At 41.2% G+C, this 18531-nt stretch overlaps 1 pseudogene; it reads right to left on the reverse strand.

Annotated features, from left to right (window-relative positions):
• Positions 1-2678: 2678 nt before the first annotated feature.
• Positions 2679-15900, reverse strand: LOC109484782 (annotated as a pseudogene).
• Between the last annotated feature and the right edge of the window lie 2631 nt (positions 15901-18531).

The following is an 18531-nucleotide window of genomic DNA, read 5'->3' on the forward strand; positions in this document are numbered from 1 at the left end:
GTATAGACTATTGGAACACTTCATATTCTGGACAGGGTTTATTTAGGAACAGTTCATTTGTGCGGGAGGGGGATAGCTCTATATTTGGTACGGGGATGTGGTGAAGCCATCTGCTGCATTTGCTCCCGAGCAAATGTCGGCCTTTCTAGTTTTTATGAATACATCATATCAATAATGTTTCTTTATTCACCAAGTATACCGGACACTTGCAGAGCATGAACCTTCATTTGGCTGTATTTATAAAACTTTTATATTGTCAAATCTTGTTCATTAAATTTTCTCATCCTACTTATTGTACCTTTATACGCCTGCTTTAGTCTTGAATGGCCTGCAATATACAGTCATGTATTCCGTTCAGCTTATTTTTCTAAATTCCTGCCTCCCGTTCTTTTCAGGCGGCAAGAAAAGATGCGAAGAAAGTTAAGAACACTGTTGATTTTTCTCCTCATCCTAAATGAGCTAAACATTCCAGCAGCAGGCTGTAGATGTGGGAAAGCCTGCCTCTGTACCAAGCTGGGTCTGCCTGCCATACCTCAACACCTGCCAACATTTATCACCGCTTTAGATTTGGAAGACAATAGGATCACAGTCTTAAATCAGTCAAACTTCTTAAGGTATAAGGACGTGGTACATTTGAAGCTTAATATCAATAAGATAACTAACATTGAACATGGGGTATTCTCAAACCTAAGGAATCTCCAATATTTGGGCCTACACTACAACCACATAACTCACATTGAGCCTGGGGCATTTTTAAACATGTTGAAACTGAAAGAATTGGATCTTTTTGGCAATAAGATATCTAAAATTGAGCCTGGTACATTCTCAGGTCTGTCGAAACTCGAACGTTTGTACCTGTTTATGAACAAGATAACGAAAATTGAGCCTGGAGCATTCTCAAACCTGTTAAAACTGACAACTTTGGACCTCTGTGGCAATAAGCTAACTGACATTGAACCAGGAACATTCGCTAACTTGTTGAAACTCATACGTTTGAACCTATATGAAAATAAGATATCTAACATTGAGCCTGGGACATTCTCAAACCTACAAAATCTCCAATATTTGGACCTTCACTCCAACCAGATAACTGATATTGAGCGTGGGACATTTGTAAACCTGTTGAAACTCCAAAGTCTGGACCTGTTTGGCAATAAGATATCTAACATTGAGCCTGGGGCTTTCTCAAATCTAACAAATCTCCACGATTTGGATCTGCACTCAAACAAGATAACTGATTTTAAGCCTGGGACATTTTCAAACCTGTTGAAACTCCGACGTTTGTGCCTGTATTCTAACAAGATAACCGAGATTCATCATGATACATTCTCAAATGTTCCGCAGCTCAGAAAGTTGTTCCTACACTCAAACCGGATATCCGTCCTTCCCCCTTCTGCCTATCACACGTTGTCATCCATTCGTAGCCTTACAATCCACAACAACCCCTGGCAGTGTGACTGTAGGATGGTTCCTTTCAGGACAAAGATGACAGGTTCGCATCCATTTGAAAATCAGATAGCATGTGTACATCCTGCAAAATTTCGAGGAAAACAGGTTAAACAAATTCATCCTGAAGATCTGAACTGTGAAGCACCAACCATATCTACAGTGCTCAATACCCAAGTTATTTTTACATCATCTATGGTGCTGACACCTTCAGATTCTCCGTTTGGTAATATGGAAAAGAGTGCTGAACCCACGGCACGTCCTGTAGGCTCCAAATTTGCAACACTGCCTGTTGATACCCAAAACTTAGTGATCACATCGTCTGTAGTGTCTCTTTCTTCTTCACTTGGTAATACCAAGACCAATGCTAACACTACAGCACATCCTGTAGGTTCTGTATCTTCCACACTGCCCGTTCCCATAAATGAATCGACTTTAGTGTCCACCTTTCATTCACTTGGTAATTTGAAAAGCAGTGCAATCACAACAGAACACCCTAACCAGAACGCAGCCAGAACGCAAGTGTCCATTTTTTCGTCACTTCGTAATTCCCAAAGCAGTGCTATGCTTAAGGCAACAGCACATTCTGTATCTGCCAGACTGCCCATTGCCATAAATGAATCGATTCTAGTGTCCACTGTTCCTTCACTAAATAATACCGAGAGCAAAGGTAACACAACAGCACATCCTGTAGGCCTCTCATCCGCCACACTGCCCGTTGCCATAAATGACTCGACTCCCTTGTCCACTCCCTTGTCCACCGAGGGCAATGGACGCCCAACGGCACTACGTGAAAGCTCCACATCTGCCAAACTGCCCGTTGCCATAAATATATCGACTCTAGTGTCCAGTTTTCCGTCACTAAGCAATGCAAGTGCAACCCATCTTGGCCCCACATCTCCCTCCAAGCCTATGATCACCCAATGGAGGGAGTTCACAACAGTTACAATGGCACCTTTAACCCAACCGCTTATCACTGGTGCATCAGACAAACCAGGAAACAAGAGCTATGACAATCGTAAATCTGAAACAAGCTTCTCCCTGCCCATACTCTTTGGCTCTCTAGTTGGCACAGCGGTCGGTACTGCCCTCATTGTCGCCATCATTTTCACAATCTTGTTCAAGGCACGTGCTAAGAACCCCTCTTTACACTCAAACCCCACGGACGTCTTGAGCAGAACAAACGGCACAACAAGTGCAGTAACTAGCGGTCATGGCCAGGTTAGGCAGGTTCAAGCTATCCCCGCGTCTTCAAACGCCAGGAATCCACCACTGCCCAGTAGAAACCAGCCTGCCAATGACGAGCCTCCCCCACTCCCGCCTCGCCGTAAACCTGCAGCTGTGGTACCGGTTCCCACGGAACCCCGCACCGCTACCAACCTCTGAAAAAGACCAACAGCATCAGTAGGCCGGCTGAAACTAATGCCACCCCTCAGTTCTACCAACCTTTACAAAAGACCATGACCGGTGCAATAGCTCAATTGGTAGAGTGCTCGCTTTGTAACCGGGAGGTCGTGAGTTCAAACCCCGGCCGGGTCATGTCAAAGACTTTAATTTAAAAATGGTACACACTTCTTTCTCTGCTTAGCACTCTGCACATATGAGAAAGAGTGTGGGAAGGTCAAACACACAGCATTACCAGCGGACTAGCCCCCTGCTGTAGTGCCTTGCACAACTGTGTGTCGCCCAAGGGCTACGGAAATGGATATGGTACCACTCTACGCTCTGCATAAGGGCACGGGAGACCTTTCCTTCCTTTCCTTTCCTTTAAAAAAAGACAGAGAATATCAATGGGCCTGTTAATGCCAACGGCTTCTTGATATTGGTACTTACCATTCATACCTAAAATGCCATTCTAAACATGTTGCACAACCAACTAATGTTTATGATAGTAATATGCTCCTTATCATTTATTTCACTTTTAAGTTAAAACATTTCAATCAAAAGTTTCACCTATGATTAAATCCACCAGTTTGCTCAATATCTGCATATTGCAACCCCCTTGACCTTTATGTTTACAAATTTGCAACAATAGTTGGTGACGTGACTAGTGTTTATACTCGTAGGCCAAATTTTACATTTACCAGCTGCGATTGAAAGGAAAGAGAATTTTCTTCCTGCAGCCCGGTTGCCCGGTATCTACCCACAGCCAAAAAGATGTGCAAGTATTTCCTCCAACATGTCTTGACAAAGATAAAATACCACAGCCTACCATCATCATAGTCCTTTGCATCCTGACGGACGATCAGTTTACTAGTGATATAATATCATTATCAGTTCATAGCCTACCAAAACTAAGTTAAACATGCAATAGCCCTACCCAAGACTTTAGGCAGAAATAGCAATATAAAACTTGTAGGACATACCAGAGGCAGTCTGGAGAGTTGTAAAACATAAAATGCAGGCCAAATTAAAACTGTGCTTTTAGTGTTCTCAAAAAAAAAAGTAAACATCTACATCGATGGATTTGAGACCTCATAGACAAGGAATGGTTACTCAAGGAATTGCTTTCAAAAGCCATCTATTTTTCTCCTTTATCAATAATAAAACCAACCTTTTTAAAAAACTAAGTCATCCTTTGTCCCTCTGTTTGGTAACAAATTGTCATTTGGGGGGACCTGGCCCATGGACTATAAAACAATATGTATGCGATTGAAATAGAATTTTTAACACATTGTAGGAAACAAAATTGTGTGTTATCATATACATATATATGGCTCAACCACAATATTAGCAAATGATTTCAATCGTCTTATAAATGTGCAGTGACATCTATGTCAGTCAATGTGTTTTTTCTCTGATGTCATTGTGACTGTAAAAGAAGTAATATTTTACATGGCACTTCCATGTAACTAGTTGTAACAATTATAAGCACGACCTCTGTAAAGAGGTCCTAACGCCAACAGATAACTCAATGCTAAATACAATTTCATTAATTCATTTTTAGACCTGTAGAATCTTGTATTACATGAGCTGTACAATCATGCTGCAGATTACTAGATGATCTATTTACAGAGCAGATCTCGATAAAGATGGTGGCAGTTTTTTTTAAATATTTATGTATGCAATAAGCATGTTATATTCATTTTAAGTTATGTCGCAGTCATGCATTGTGCAATGTAGGACATGTTTAACTGATTGATGTTAATATGCATATAATATGATGTATGTACAATCATGGATACAACCTACAGTGCGGTCTGGAATGAGTTCTGAAATCAGCAATTAAGTTTTGATTTGATTTTGATTTATTAGACTTTATAAGACATAAATATGTATACGGAGGCTATTATAAAGGGCTAGCCCTCATAACAAGAACATAAACAATTCGGAACAGTTAACAGTTAACAGTGTCGGTTACACTTCAGATAAACATACTATTACATAACAGATGTTGCGGTCTAACGTTAACAAGCTATGAGATCTGGCCTAGTCGTCATGCGTTTACTATAATTACATCGTGTACTATATTTACATGTCAGGTTAACATACTATTACATAACAGATGTCGAGGTCTAACGTTAACAAGCTAGCCTAGTCGTCTTGCGTTTACTATAATTACATTGTGCACTATATTTACATTGTCAATACAATTCTATCTGGGGCATTACAACCATTCCTCAACAAGACGGGGGCGCCACAGACTTGCTTTGAGATTTGTTCCACTGCTCACTTTGTTGAGTATAAGAGAATGAAACTTTTAAAACATGTATTGAAGGCTGTTCTTGGAAACATGCTTCGGAAGTTACTTTGGAAAATGCAATTTTTGGAGTGTGTTAGCCTACTGTTAGGCATCATATCAATTCACTTTGCAGGTTTTTCAGTCTCTATTAGTATCTAAGTAATCCAAAGCCATTATATCACATTGTCAACTGAAAGAATTCTAATATATAGCACACATCATTGTACTATCAACAGTAAAGCGTTAAATTGTCTTTTTTTTTATTGATGTGGCTCTATTTTACCGCACCTGCAAGGGTATAATAATAATAATAATAATAATAATAATAATGGTTTATTCAAATATTAACATATATACAATACATACTGACAGTCCCACCTGGCAGCCAGAGGCTGAATTGCATGGGAGCTGTTTCCATGAGTTTCGTTAAAACAATATCTCAACCATTATCTCAACCATATATTAAAACATTTACGAACAGGATAAAATTGACGGAGCATAAAAACATTCTTAAGCAGATTAAAATGAAAGGGACTAATTATTTTACAGGTTCAGCAACCGTACCATGTGTGGTATTGCACTGTCGTGGTATCTTACAGCTCTACAGTAAATACTGTTCAGTTTATGAGATCTGGTTTTCCTGCCACTTATTTCCTCTCGTGTAGGTGGTAGGAGATGTCTGTACTGTTCAGATTGTTCAAGAGACCTGGCGAATTTAACGGTCAGTTCTTCGCGGCGCCCTTTGAGGGTACTCAAAAAGTTAAAAGATGAGCATTGTTCATATGATTACCAATGAATACAGACGTTTGATAAAATTTGATTTTCGTACATATTAAATCTGTTGTAAAGCACGTGATAACGTGACCCACTTGTAAACTTTGCTTTGATTTAGAAAATAAAGATTTTATGAAATAATAACAATTACCTAACAATGTAGAATCCAGTCATTGGAACCTGCTTTCCTATATATGTGCAATGTAGCTGGGCAGTTACAACTAAAATATATCTATTTAACTATGTAAATATAACTGCCTAAAGAAGCGAGAAGAAGTTGAACCTGTAAATAGTAGACCACATTAGTATGTATAGTTTAAGTGTTATTATCATATAGCCAGATAGCGTTGACCAATCAGAGGTCCCCATTTGCTATATGTTATGACACCATAACACAGCCAGAGGTCATTAAAATCCCATAAACACCGGAACCAATGAGCGTCGACCGATATCGCCGCCGATGACGTCCCTAGGGAAAACGTTTTGTTCGAATTTCATCAGATCGAATATGGTGGAACTCGGGATTCGGGCTGCAGAACAAACTTTGTTTAGGGGCATTTCAAACTTTGCCTGCCTGTCATCTAGCGGAGAGAGCCCGGCATAATATACGGGGTAAGTACGGCACACTAGTAAACAAAATATCGCACTTCCGGTACACTTCAAAATGTTTCATCAAAGTTCGTAAGAGTCGCTTGTGTTGCGCTCAGAATTTAGCAGATGGATGCCGCTTTCTTGTACTTTGTAACTCGTTTGTAAAAGTGTAATTATTAGTGGTGTGACGCCATCTCGCTTGGTATTGTCTGCACGCTCGGGAATTTAGTAGTCTCATTACCTGCATGAAAAATGGAGGTATTGTTTTTGGCGTGTGTGTGTGTGTGTGTGTGTGTGTGTGTGTCTGTGTGTGTGTGTTTGTGTTTCCGCACATTTGTAGTTAGCATAACTTCATAACGCCTTAATGGATTGTGATGATATTTGGTATGTTAGTAAGTCGTAGGAAGACAAAGGTCAAGGTCAAATATGGGCCTCCTGGTGGATGACCTTGGTACTGCAGCAGAGCTTCCGGTTTTTTAATCTTTTGTCATGAACATGTTATGGTCTTGAATTTTTGGTGACAGATAGATTTTTTCTGTCAGGAATAAGAAGTGTGGGGTTGGTCCTCCTAGAAGCTTGTTCTGGAACTGCAGGACACTTTCTGGCGAAATGTTTAAAAGCCAATAAGTCCAGGTAGGAACAACATATTTTCATAATTTTTGGTGTGTAGGTAGCTGAGAGAGAGATGTACATAATTAAATGCAAATAATGCAAATGAGGACTTTCTATGCATAATTAATGAGGAAATTCTATAATTACAGTGTTTTACATTATACTACTTTCATACATGTAATGTATGTAACCTATGGCAGGCGGAACATCTAACACATAAACTTCAACACCATAAACTATACATAACAAACAACATATAGAAATATACAATAAAAAGCCCGGAGGTATAAAATCTCAGATTTTACTTGTTTTGACAGACATTAGTTGCTATTTTGTGGTCATCGTTAAGAATTTAATACTGACAAGTGCACAATAATACAAACATATTGTGCTTGGGCTTTGAACATGTATACTAGTAACTAAAAAACGTTAGTATAACATAAGTTTGGATATAACAGACTATGATTATATCAAAGAGGTACATGTATGCCACTATAACATTAATACTGGATCCAACTACATGCTAAGGAAAAGATTACATACTTTCATAGCTTGAAGAAAACATATTATTGTACTTGGCCCCAAATCAATGTATGAATAGCCTGAACAGAATTACTCCACTAACAAGGTACATGTAACTGTATCAGTATCTGGCTCATCAGAAACCAACTACACATGGAAATGTTAGTCACTGTTTGTACTTTCTAATAATTTTTTCATACATGTATATAATTCAAAGAACTTGGAATATTCAGGACAGTGGTTGGTTCTTAACTGAATTGAAGAAACCTACCAAAATAAATACAGTGTGTATTTATTTTGGTACTTATTTGTTACATAATTTTTTCCTGGGCAAATTTTGCTCAGAAAGGCCCAGTTTTCTGGTAAGGACAGAAGAATGTATATTTTCAAAATATGGCCAAAAAGTGTGACATGTTTCATGGTTTGACCTGTTATTGACCTCTAAATCTGTGCCCCACTTTGCAGGAGTCGAACTTCCACTATTTGTACCAAAAGACACCTGACAAATCCAGCTTTCCAGTGGGGGTAAAGACTTGAGGTTTGAGATAAAGGTAAATGGTCCCCTTTGTTTATTTGAGGATTACAGGCAAAACAGATGAGTTTGTAATAGCCTATCGCCCAGATGGTAAAAGGAGTCATTGTTGGCCTGCTCTTAGAAAAAGCCACTAATACTTAAGTTTTAAGCTATAAATATCTGTTCATGATTACCTTCGCCAAGAATTGACGAAGGTTATGTTTTCCTGGCCGTGTGTCTGTCTGTCTGTGTGTCTGTCAACAGCATAACTTGAGAAAGCTTAGATGGATCATATTGATATTTGGTAGGTGGGTAGGTCTTGATGAGACCTGGAAATGATTAGATGTTGGACCCCCTAGCGGCTTGTTATGGTACTGCAGCTGAACTTCCGGTTTTGATAACTCATGATCTACACATGCTGGGGTGACGAAATTTGGATAGTAGGTAGCTCTTTTGCTGGGGAAGAAGTGACGTGAGTTTGGTTTGATTGCTATTGTCAACGGTAACTTGCTCACAAAAAAGTCGTGAAGATCCATTTGCAGATTCTAGAATTATCCCGCTAACAACAATAACGACCAACACAAAAGGTCAAACTCAATGACATGGGAACCCCCCCACGAGGCCCATATCAGAACTTGACCTCCGTATTCTCAACGGCGACTTGCCAACTAAAAATCATAGACAACCATTTAAGGATTCCCGAGTTATCTAGAGTATAACAAAAACGCAAACACAAAAGGTCAGCTCCAGTCACGTAAGACAATGCCCATCACTAAGACAACCTGCCTACCGAAAATCGTGAACCTCGGACTATGCCTGCAAACTTTATCGTGCATAATCTGCCAAACAGCGCCAAAACGATTTCATAGCCTTCTATCGAACATGGAAATGTTAGTCACTGTTTGTACTTTCGAATAATGTTTTCATACATGTACATAATTCAAAGAACTTGGAATATTCAGGACAGTGGTTGGTTCTTAACCGAGTTGAAGAAGCCCTACTAATATATATAACGTTATAGCTATATACAGATTTAACAAGCCTGGTTAGTCAGAATTTAACGATTCAGGCCTGGTAAATTTTGTACATGTTGTATAACTTCCTTGTCGTAGGCTACAACAAAATTGACAGTCTATAATGATATATGGTAAACTTTTCCATTTCAACATAGCTGAATTTTAAACCAAGAACTTAAAATGTGCTCTAATTAGTACAATGAATGTGACCCTCACCAAGGCACAGCCATACTTCTTACATATTATGTTGAACACTTGTGCTGTTTGGGTCTAAAACACTCCCTTTTATATCCGCACATATATTTATCCATAGACTTCTAAAAAGGATCAAATGCCAACAAAAGGCCAGTGTTGCAGTTATGTATCTGTTGCCATATATGGTCATCTAAAAGGATTCACAAAGATAACTTTTATGATCCAGAACAAGTGGATGTGACCAGGTGATGCTTACTTAACGTGTGGCCTTAGATCAGGTGATGTTTACTTTTAAGTGCAGTAACCTACTACTTGCTAATGTCAGAACTGGTTTGTTACGTGAACAGTCAAACTGAAGACAGAAACTTGCTTCAATAAAGAATTCGCAAAGCTGGTAATTTACAAATTATTTCCAATTGCAGACACTACACATTCAACAAAATATCACAACAAGTGTTGACCAAATGTCTATCTTTATATCGAAATGATAACTTAACTGTTAAACTCACTATTGTTATATTGTACATTGTACCAATGAAAAATTGCATATGAAAGTTTACTCATACTTTGCTGAAGGCTTGCATCTACATGTATAAACTTTGATATCTACATCTAGCAGCTCTGGGGAAAGATATATGATTCTTAGGTGGGAGCAATCATATATTTCCATTCACAAAACCATCTTTATATATGAGCATCTAAAAGTAATGTAGCATTCCATAATCAACAATTTGCAATTTACAGTGCTAAAATATATGATACAACGTCTGTTTCCAGATTGACCCAAGGAGGTTAAAAACCTTGATTGATCTAACTTGCTGTAGATAATCTCCAAGCAGATATTTCGGTGGCCGCAGAAGACAGTATCAAATTCAATAGCGATTCAGTATCCATTCACCAGACAGTATCCAACATTTGGGTGGCTAAAATGGACACTCCTCTGGCCAATGGATACTGCCTTGCCACCGTATGATCTGCTTGGAGATTAGCTGTTGCCTCTTTCACGTGCATTTCTTTCTATTCCAAGAGGCTGGCAGCATACTGGTCAACTTGTTTCAAAGCCTTGTGAAACCCGGTGCATGCCGGTTCACCTTTGGCCTCTAGCATGTCCAGCAGCTCGCGCACTGCATCCTGGGGAGTCCTGGCAGCCCGGATGCGGTCGTTCTCCTCCAGACTGATGACGTCATCGGCGCGAAGGTGGTCCAGGATGGGGCTGATGTGACGCAGGGTCTCCACCAGCTGGGCACGCTTCCGGGCTACTCTTCCCAGCATGCCTGTAGTGTTACAAAAGGCAAACATTGGTAAAAGTCATTCCCCGAACTTTCATCTGTCTTCTTGGAATTTGAGAATTAAGTGATCATTGCAAATAGGAAGAAAGATGAACACATGAACATAGGTAAGAACATACAGAGTATCAAATCGGAATGTTACAGAAGCGTTCACAGAATGGGGATTATGCATATAATAATATGATCATGTTTCTCATTCTATAGAATATTTGAAAATCGCACATCGAACCCCTGAGTCAGATGTTGATACATACCTTTTAGGTTTCCGAAGTGCAACAGGAGGTCCTTGACGTCTTCAGGAATGTTCCTTGCAGGATGGACGACGTCCCTGCCCGCCCCCGCCGCCTCCTCCACTTCTTCCCTGCTGTAGGCGTGGATCTCAGGTCTGTGCTCCCGGAGGTCCAAGGCACTCAGCACCATGTCACGTGAACGGGCTCCTGGGCTGGTCTCGTGCAGGAGTTTGTGCGTCATGTCTGTCAGGACGTCCATGAGAGCTGTACAGTGCTGCCTGTTGCCTTTCATGCTCCTGACGAAGATGTTGAGCCACCTCTTGTCCTGCGAGATCTGCAGCAGAGCCTCGGCCTTCCCGTCGGTACATTTGGCGCTGTTCTTCCACAGCAGAGGTTGACTGAGCTTGTCTGGGTGCGCCTGCATCAGCAGCGTCTGCAGCCGGGGGAACAGGTCGCACGAGAAGCTGTCGATCTCCGTGCGGCAGCGGATCTGCATCCCGAAGTAGACAGCCTTGCCGGACACAGGAGACCACGCCCTCTCGTCCATCTCCTGTTGCAGCAGGCTGGGGAGGATGAAGGTGTGGCCGTCGAACGTGTGACAGAGCTGAAAGTCCTGCAGCAGCTTGATGAGCAGAGGGATGTCGGCAACAGCCCCGAACACCCGCTCGAGTTCCTCATAGGTGACGTGATCTTGGGCAGTTCGCTGGATGTTGTCGATGGGGAAGTTGTCAGGAGCCAGGAGAATTCCAAAGACTGACGTGTACAACCACTGGGGGGACAAAACTACCACAGAAGTGGCATCGCGGCGAAGGTAGATAATCTGAAGTTTGAAAATAAAGGAGAAAATTACATTATAATACATTTTCGTTAAATATTTGTTCACAGATTCCTGAATACATGTTTGAAATCTTTTTACCATACATAAGTAATAGCGTTTGAAGATTTACCTCTCCAATATCATGCAGGTATGATGACGCGAGCTGTACAGTTCTCTCTGCTAGGCTGACGGATGTATCCTGTCGAACAACTGACAGATACTCCTCCCACTGTAGCACCGGGAACGTCTGCCTCTTCTTCCTCCAGCGTGCCAGGTTGGACATCAGCTGCACACAGACCTTTGGAGCTGCCTGTCGGTCCTGCATGTTTTTGTCAAGTGGGAAAGAGTACGGATATACAGAATTTAAGGAAACTAAAGAAAGTGATCTCGATACGGTTTTAGCTCAATGAAGTGCTACTCTCCCACTGGTCGTTACAGAGAAGACCAGCGGTGCTATTTACAGCATTTACAGGTTCATTGTACCGGGGAAATTCCCCTTGCTCTTTTTGGCAAGCACAACAGTGGACCACAACGTAACATCCCGTCCTAAGTACCACGAACCCTATCCAATTAATGTCAGATGAGCGACGACAGCTGGGAATCGAACTCCCAACCTCTTAGTCTAGAGGCAGGGTCGCTAACCACTAGACTACGCACTCAGGGATTATCTAAGTGCATGGTGTTTCTCTGATTTCAATGTTAGTGAATGTTCATGCTATTTAAATTGTTTACCTCCAACATCTCTTCCTTGAAAGCAGCAAGCACGTCTCGCAGTCGTCTGATGTCAGCTGACCCGGCTTCCAGGCAGTTCATCAGGAAAACTTCCGGTGACACCACCAGTGCCCCTTCGAACAGTTTCCTGTAGTGTTCTACCATGGCTTCGGCGCGGCGTTGACCTGTACGTTTGGGCATAACAACATTCAGGTTATGTACTGTAGCATCTAGATTTTCAAAGATGTAGAGCAGAAGGGAAATGACTACTAGTATTCATCCTGAAAGATACTTTCAGTGTCAGCTGTAATGCAGCTAAACTTGTTTCAGAGTGGACATGTTGGTCGTAACATTACGATGAAGCTAATGAATTACCTGATGTCTTATCTTGTAGCTTGTCAACATGGCTGGCGATCAAGACGATCCGGGGCATGTTGGTGGGATCTGGGTTACTGCAGTTGATGAAACTTAGCCAACCATGGACCTAGAAAAATATGTAATGTTTAGAGTTGATACTTGCTACATATTTTCGCCGTCACCTGCATCAAAAAAGTTCCAGTATGAGGCAGTGGAGCTTGACAATATGAACATAGACACAACGAGTGAAGGTACACCGACCTGGTTTAGGATTTTGAATAAAATGTTTTACATCTTAAGGTATAGACCATCATGTTAATGAGTTATGTGAAAACAGCAAGAAAATTGACCAAAAGTCTGCATGCCTGACGTTCCTGTTCCTCCTCCCCATCTGTGATTTTATAGACGACGGGGAAAATGGCGTTTGTCGTACGGAGCAGCATGGCGTGTGTGATGTAGAACTGCGCCTGTCCTGCGAAGTCATGCAGACTCAGTCTCCCGATTCCCTTCACGTGTTTACGTGACACGTGCACTCCTGCGGTGGGGTTGAAGCCTTCCTTCCTAAACTTCGTCCGGATATTCCATATGACGGCCATGAAGAAGCCGGTCTGGGAAAATCGTTAAGACATCATTTTTTGCTCACTGTGTATATTTGGAAATTACACAGTTCTAGAATTACTGTTATGGAAAACGTAATAGACTTATATTTGTGCTACTCATTGATATTTCGGCACTGAAAATTGATGTGTAAAGCTGTTAATCCCTACCTTTTTTAGAATGGCCCGTAAGGATGTTTTCCCGACCTGCCCGTCTCCAGAGAGAAACAGCTTGACTGTTGTTTCTTCTTCAGAACCCAGAGAGGAGACCAGCTCGCTGTACTCTGCCTGCTTCCGTGTTTCTGTCTGTGGGTTAACGATATATTGATCTCACAGAAGTTACAAATAAGCATAAGCTTTTCACATTTTGTTACAAAATCCTTCTTTCTTCCCTATAATAAGACATATGTTTGAAACATGGATGCAAAAAATAGCTAATAGAATCAGATTTTGACCAACGATTTGTTTTTCCTCTAGTTAGAATAGCTATACATGTATGTCTGATACCGGGCTCTCCAGAAATGCGACGTTAGTCAAGGGTACCCCAAGACTTCTGTATCGAAACGAGTTCCCAACCCAGGCTACCAACTACCGACAATGCTTCAGACCCTATACTTTATAATATGCATCGAATGGCGGGCCATTTACTGTACGCCTAGTTCCTAAATAACTTACTTCTACCAAAAATATTGTACTGCTGTCCAGTGACCATGCGGCTGAACCAGATGTACATGTAGCAATGTCCACCGGACGATCGCCATCCTGAAAGCAGAAAACGGTTGGAAAAGTTGGGTTAATAAGCACAGCACACCCGCACATAGATTGCAAAAAGGTTCTACAATTACAGTACTTCTTTTAATTTTAAGACATTGTATGCCTAGTGACTAAAACGTCTAATCACTTATTATACGTTTTAATTTTTGTTCGTTTATGTTATCTATATGTTTGACGTTCTTACCTTGTTAGTCCTCAGAAGATCAGCTCGGTTCCTGATAAGCAGCTCCACAACCTCGTCAGGACCCCCTCTACATGCTACATGGAGAGCTGCGTCTCCGTCCTGTAATACAACAGTTACAGCAAAAGTTACAAAGAACACAAAGCTGTTGTAGTCGGCAGTTACATCTCATCTGTACAAACCCAATGTCCACATTCGCTCTTTTACTTACCTTGTTAGTCACGTTTAGATCAGCCTGGTTCTTAATGAGCAGCTCCACAACCTTATCATGACCCTCTCTACAAGCTACATGCAGACTTGTGTCTCCGTTCTGTAAGAAGATACAGATGTCAATAGATGTCGCATGTTAAGAAATGGATAACACAGTGTTCACAAAGAAGATATGGCTGTGCGAAGTCACTCTTTCCATCTGTGCAAACGCAATAATGTTCACATTCGGTCTTTTACTTACCTTGTTAGTCAAGTTTAGATCAGCCTGGTTCTTAATGAGCAGCTCCACAACTTTGACATGACCCCCTCTACACGCTACATGCAGAGCTGTGACTCCTTTCTGTAACACAGCAGTTAAAGCAAAGGTCAGAACGAAGATACGGTTGTGTGAAGTCGGCCATAACATCTGTATAAGCCCAATGTTCACATTTATTCCTTTACGTACCTCGTTAGTCACGTTGAGATCAGCCTGGTTCTTAATGAGCAGCTCCACAACTTTGACATGACCCCTTCTACACGCTACATGCAGAGCTGTGTCTCCGGTCTGTAACACAACAGATAAGGCAAAGGTCACAAAGAAGATACAGTTGTGTGAAGTCGGCCGTTGCATCTGTACAAACACAATGTTCACATTCTCTCATGTACTTACAGTATTGGTCACGTTGAGATCAGCCTGGTTGTGAATGAGCAGATATACAATTTCGTAATGACCACCTCTACACCCCATATGTCAGAGCGGAATGTGCAGAATTATTTCATCCATAATTCTGCAAATGAATTACATTTACATGTTTTATGCCATGTATAGTGATGGTCACATGTTACTAAGTCACACATGTCTAATGTATGAAATAACCATCATTTACCAGTAATGGCATTTTCCTTTCACATGTGAAATTGGGCCCTAAAATTCACCTGTCACACAAAAAATCATGACCATAGCATGTCCCGGACAAAAACCGGTAGTTCTACTGCAGTACCAAGGACAGTCCCTATAGAATTTATAAAACTTTCGCCAACTTACCCGGCCGAACAAATAGTGAGTTGGTAACCTCATGTTGACGTCCACCCCTTCCTCTAGCCCTCTCCTCACAGTCTCTACATCCCCATACCATACAGCCAGGAAGAACTGCTCCTCGTCCATGGCCGGATCTTTTTCTGCATGTCATAGTTTACAGGAATATAGACAAGAGTTAGAAAACTTAACTATCAATTAAACCCACAATCCATTATCCAATTTGATAACGTATAAAAGAGGAACTTTACTATCATTATCGACCGTTTTGTGCAACCCGTGAAATACTTAAGCAATAGATCGTAAAGGCAACGCTTCCGCTATATAAAGGCTATACCTTCCAATATCACAACATGAATCTTGCACATATCGCTTTCCACACCATGTTGTTTTTTCTCCGTTCGATGGCATATTGTTTATGAATATATCTGTACACACACACACACACACACACACACGCACGCACGCACGCACGCACGCACGCACGCACACACACACACACACACACACACACACACACACACACACACACACACACACACACACACACACACACACACACACTGCATTGCTATTAGCAGGAAAACAAAGACCGTTTTATTGTGCACTAGTAACTAAATATAAACATAAATCTGGCGAATTCGTTGCGCTTACCGCGTTGACATAATTAATAACGTCAAAACTAACGTACCTGTTTTATATTTAGTCACACTGTCGGCAACTCACGGTTGTCATAGTGAGGAGTTTGGTTTGATTTTTAACCTCCGTGGTGAGGTATACTCCAGTCAAAGTCCTGTGTGGGCAGTTCTCATAACTGTAGTGATCCCTCAATTGTCACACAAGCTTAAGACTTGAATCGGGAAAAGTAGGTTTTCTACCCGACGTTCGGTAGTTCCTGACTTTGAGTCTAGGCCCGTAAAAATTCCAGTGTAAGTTTCATTTGATAAGCAGCACTGATTTCAGGATATTATGTGACAAACTAATTCATAATCGTGGCTAGCCTTATGTGAACAACTATTTTTAATCTCCAAGCAGATCTTTGGGTGGCTGCAATACAGTATCAAGTTGGCAAGACAGTATCCAATGTGCCTTCCAAGTGGGGCGGCAAATAGTTACAGACGCCCAATATACTATACAGACTCCCCAGAAAATCTCCTTGAAGATTAGACTTTATGTGGCAGTAGCAGCAGGAAGGGCGGCGACGCAGATAAATTTCCGTTATGTACCTACATGTAGGAGTCTGCGTTCAAAATGGCTGCGGGGTTTTCCGACTCGAACAAGGGGCGGCGGAAGAAACGCTTTGGCACCTTGACCTTGTAAGTCCCCAAAGGAACCGTCCAAGACACGCGTTAACTGTCAGAAACGTACATGGCACAGCACTGGAAGGAATACTGTGCTGTACAGCGACAGAAGCTACGTTTTGAAAGGCCGCCCGCCGGACAGGTGTGCATGGTGCCACGGCGGCAGTGGACAAGTCCGTTAAGATGGACTTTAGCACGTAACCGAAATAACGGACCAACCAGTGTAAACTTTTATCGACGTCTTGTGACCGAACTTTTGTGTCACGAGATAATGCACTGATTGGCTAATCAACCTGTCACGTGCTGTTTACCTGTAGGTAATTTTTTTCTCGTCACGATGCTATTTTAAGCACTTGTTACCCCACCTCCTCCTGTTTGCCAAGGATCGACTTTGTATAACGCAATGGTATACACTATACACTCGTCTAGTAGCATAATATGGGCAGTCTGGAGCTTTATATGCATTCTCTGGAATGTGCAAGAGTTACCCACACAAAATGGAAGTACTCAAAGGTGAGAATACCCACAGAAAATGGAATAAAAAAAAACAGCGTCCCTGCCCGACGCGTTAGGCCCTTTATCCATCAAGTCCTACAAAGCTATACATACATTCTTACAAAATACCAATTAGCTTGCATATTACAACTGAATGGAAACCAAGCAGATGTGAGACGCATGCTATAGAAATCCCGAGAAAGTAATATTACCTCCCACTATCTGCTTGGTTTTCATAATCTCCAAGCAGATCATACGGTGGCAGTATCCAGCATCCATTGGCCAGAGGAGTGTCCATTAGCCACTCACGATCTGCCAGCAGTCAAATATTGGCTAATGGCCACTCCTCTGGCCAATGGATACCGCCTAGCCACCGTATGATCTGCTTGGAAATTAGCTATGACCACTTCTGCGATCAGCTGACCACAAAATCACGTTTTGACGTATAGCAGAAGAAATTGAATGAAGCAAATTTGAGGGAAGACAATAAGTAGGAACAGAATATGGACCGTATGGAGTCCATTCTGAAAACAAGTACTGATAGAACCTGATGAATCAAGACCATATTTTAGAGGCAGAGATTTCTTTATTGTGAGATGCTGCATAAAACATACCTCATAACAACTATGCCCAGAACTATGCCCAGAACTGTCCAAACTGGTACTTAATACAGACTAACAGAACATTGACTGTCTTTGCTTTTTATGACAGACATTAATTACTATTTTGTGGTAAAAAACATTAAGGATTTAATATTGACAAGTGCAGAACTCTACAAACATACTGTGCTTGGACTTTGAACATCTAAAAAAATTGGTATAAGATGAGTTTGGATATGACTATATGACAAAGAGGTATGTGTATGCCAACATAACAGTGATACTGGATTCAACTACATGCTAAGGAGAAAGTGAAGATTACAACATACTTACATGGATTGAAAGAAACATATTGTACTTGGCCCAAATCAATGTATGAATATCTGAACAGAACTAACAAGGTACATGTAACGTTACCGGTATTAGTGTTTGGCTCATCAGTAACCAACTACACATGGAACTGTTAGTCACTGTTTGTACTTTATAATAATGTTTTTATACATGTATATAATTCAAAGAACTTGGAATATTCAGGACAGTGGTTGTTTCTTAACTGAGTTGAAGAAGCCCTACCAATATATACAGCTATATACAGATTTAACAA

This window comes from Branchiostoma belcheri, unplaced genomic scaffold (genome assembly GCF_001625305.1).
Source record: "Branchiostoma belcheri isolate BF01 breed outbred unplaced genomic scaffold, Haploidv18h27 scaffold70, whole genome shotgun sequence".
Lineage (NCBI taxonomy): Eukaryota > Metazoa > Chordata > Leptocardii > Amphioxiformes > Branchiostomatidae > Branchiostoma > Branchiostoma belcheri.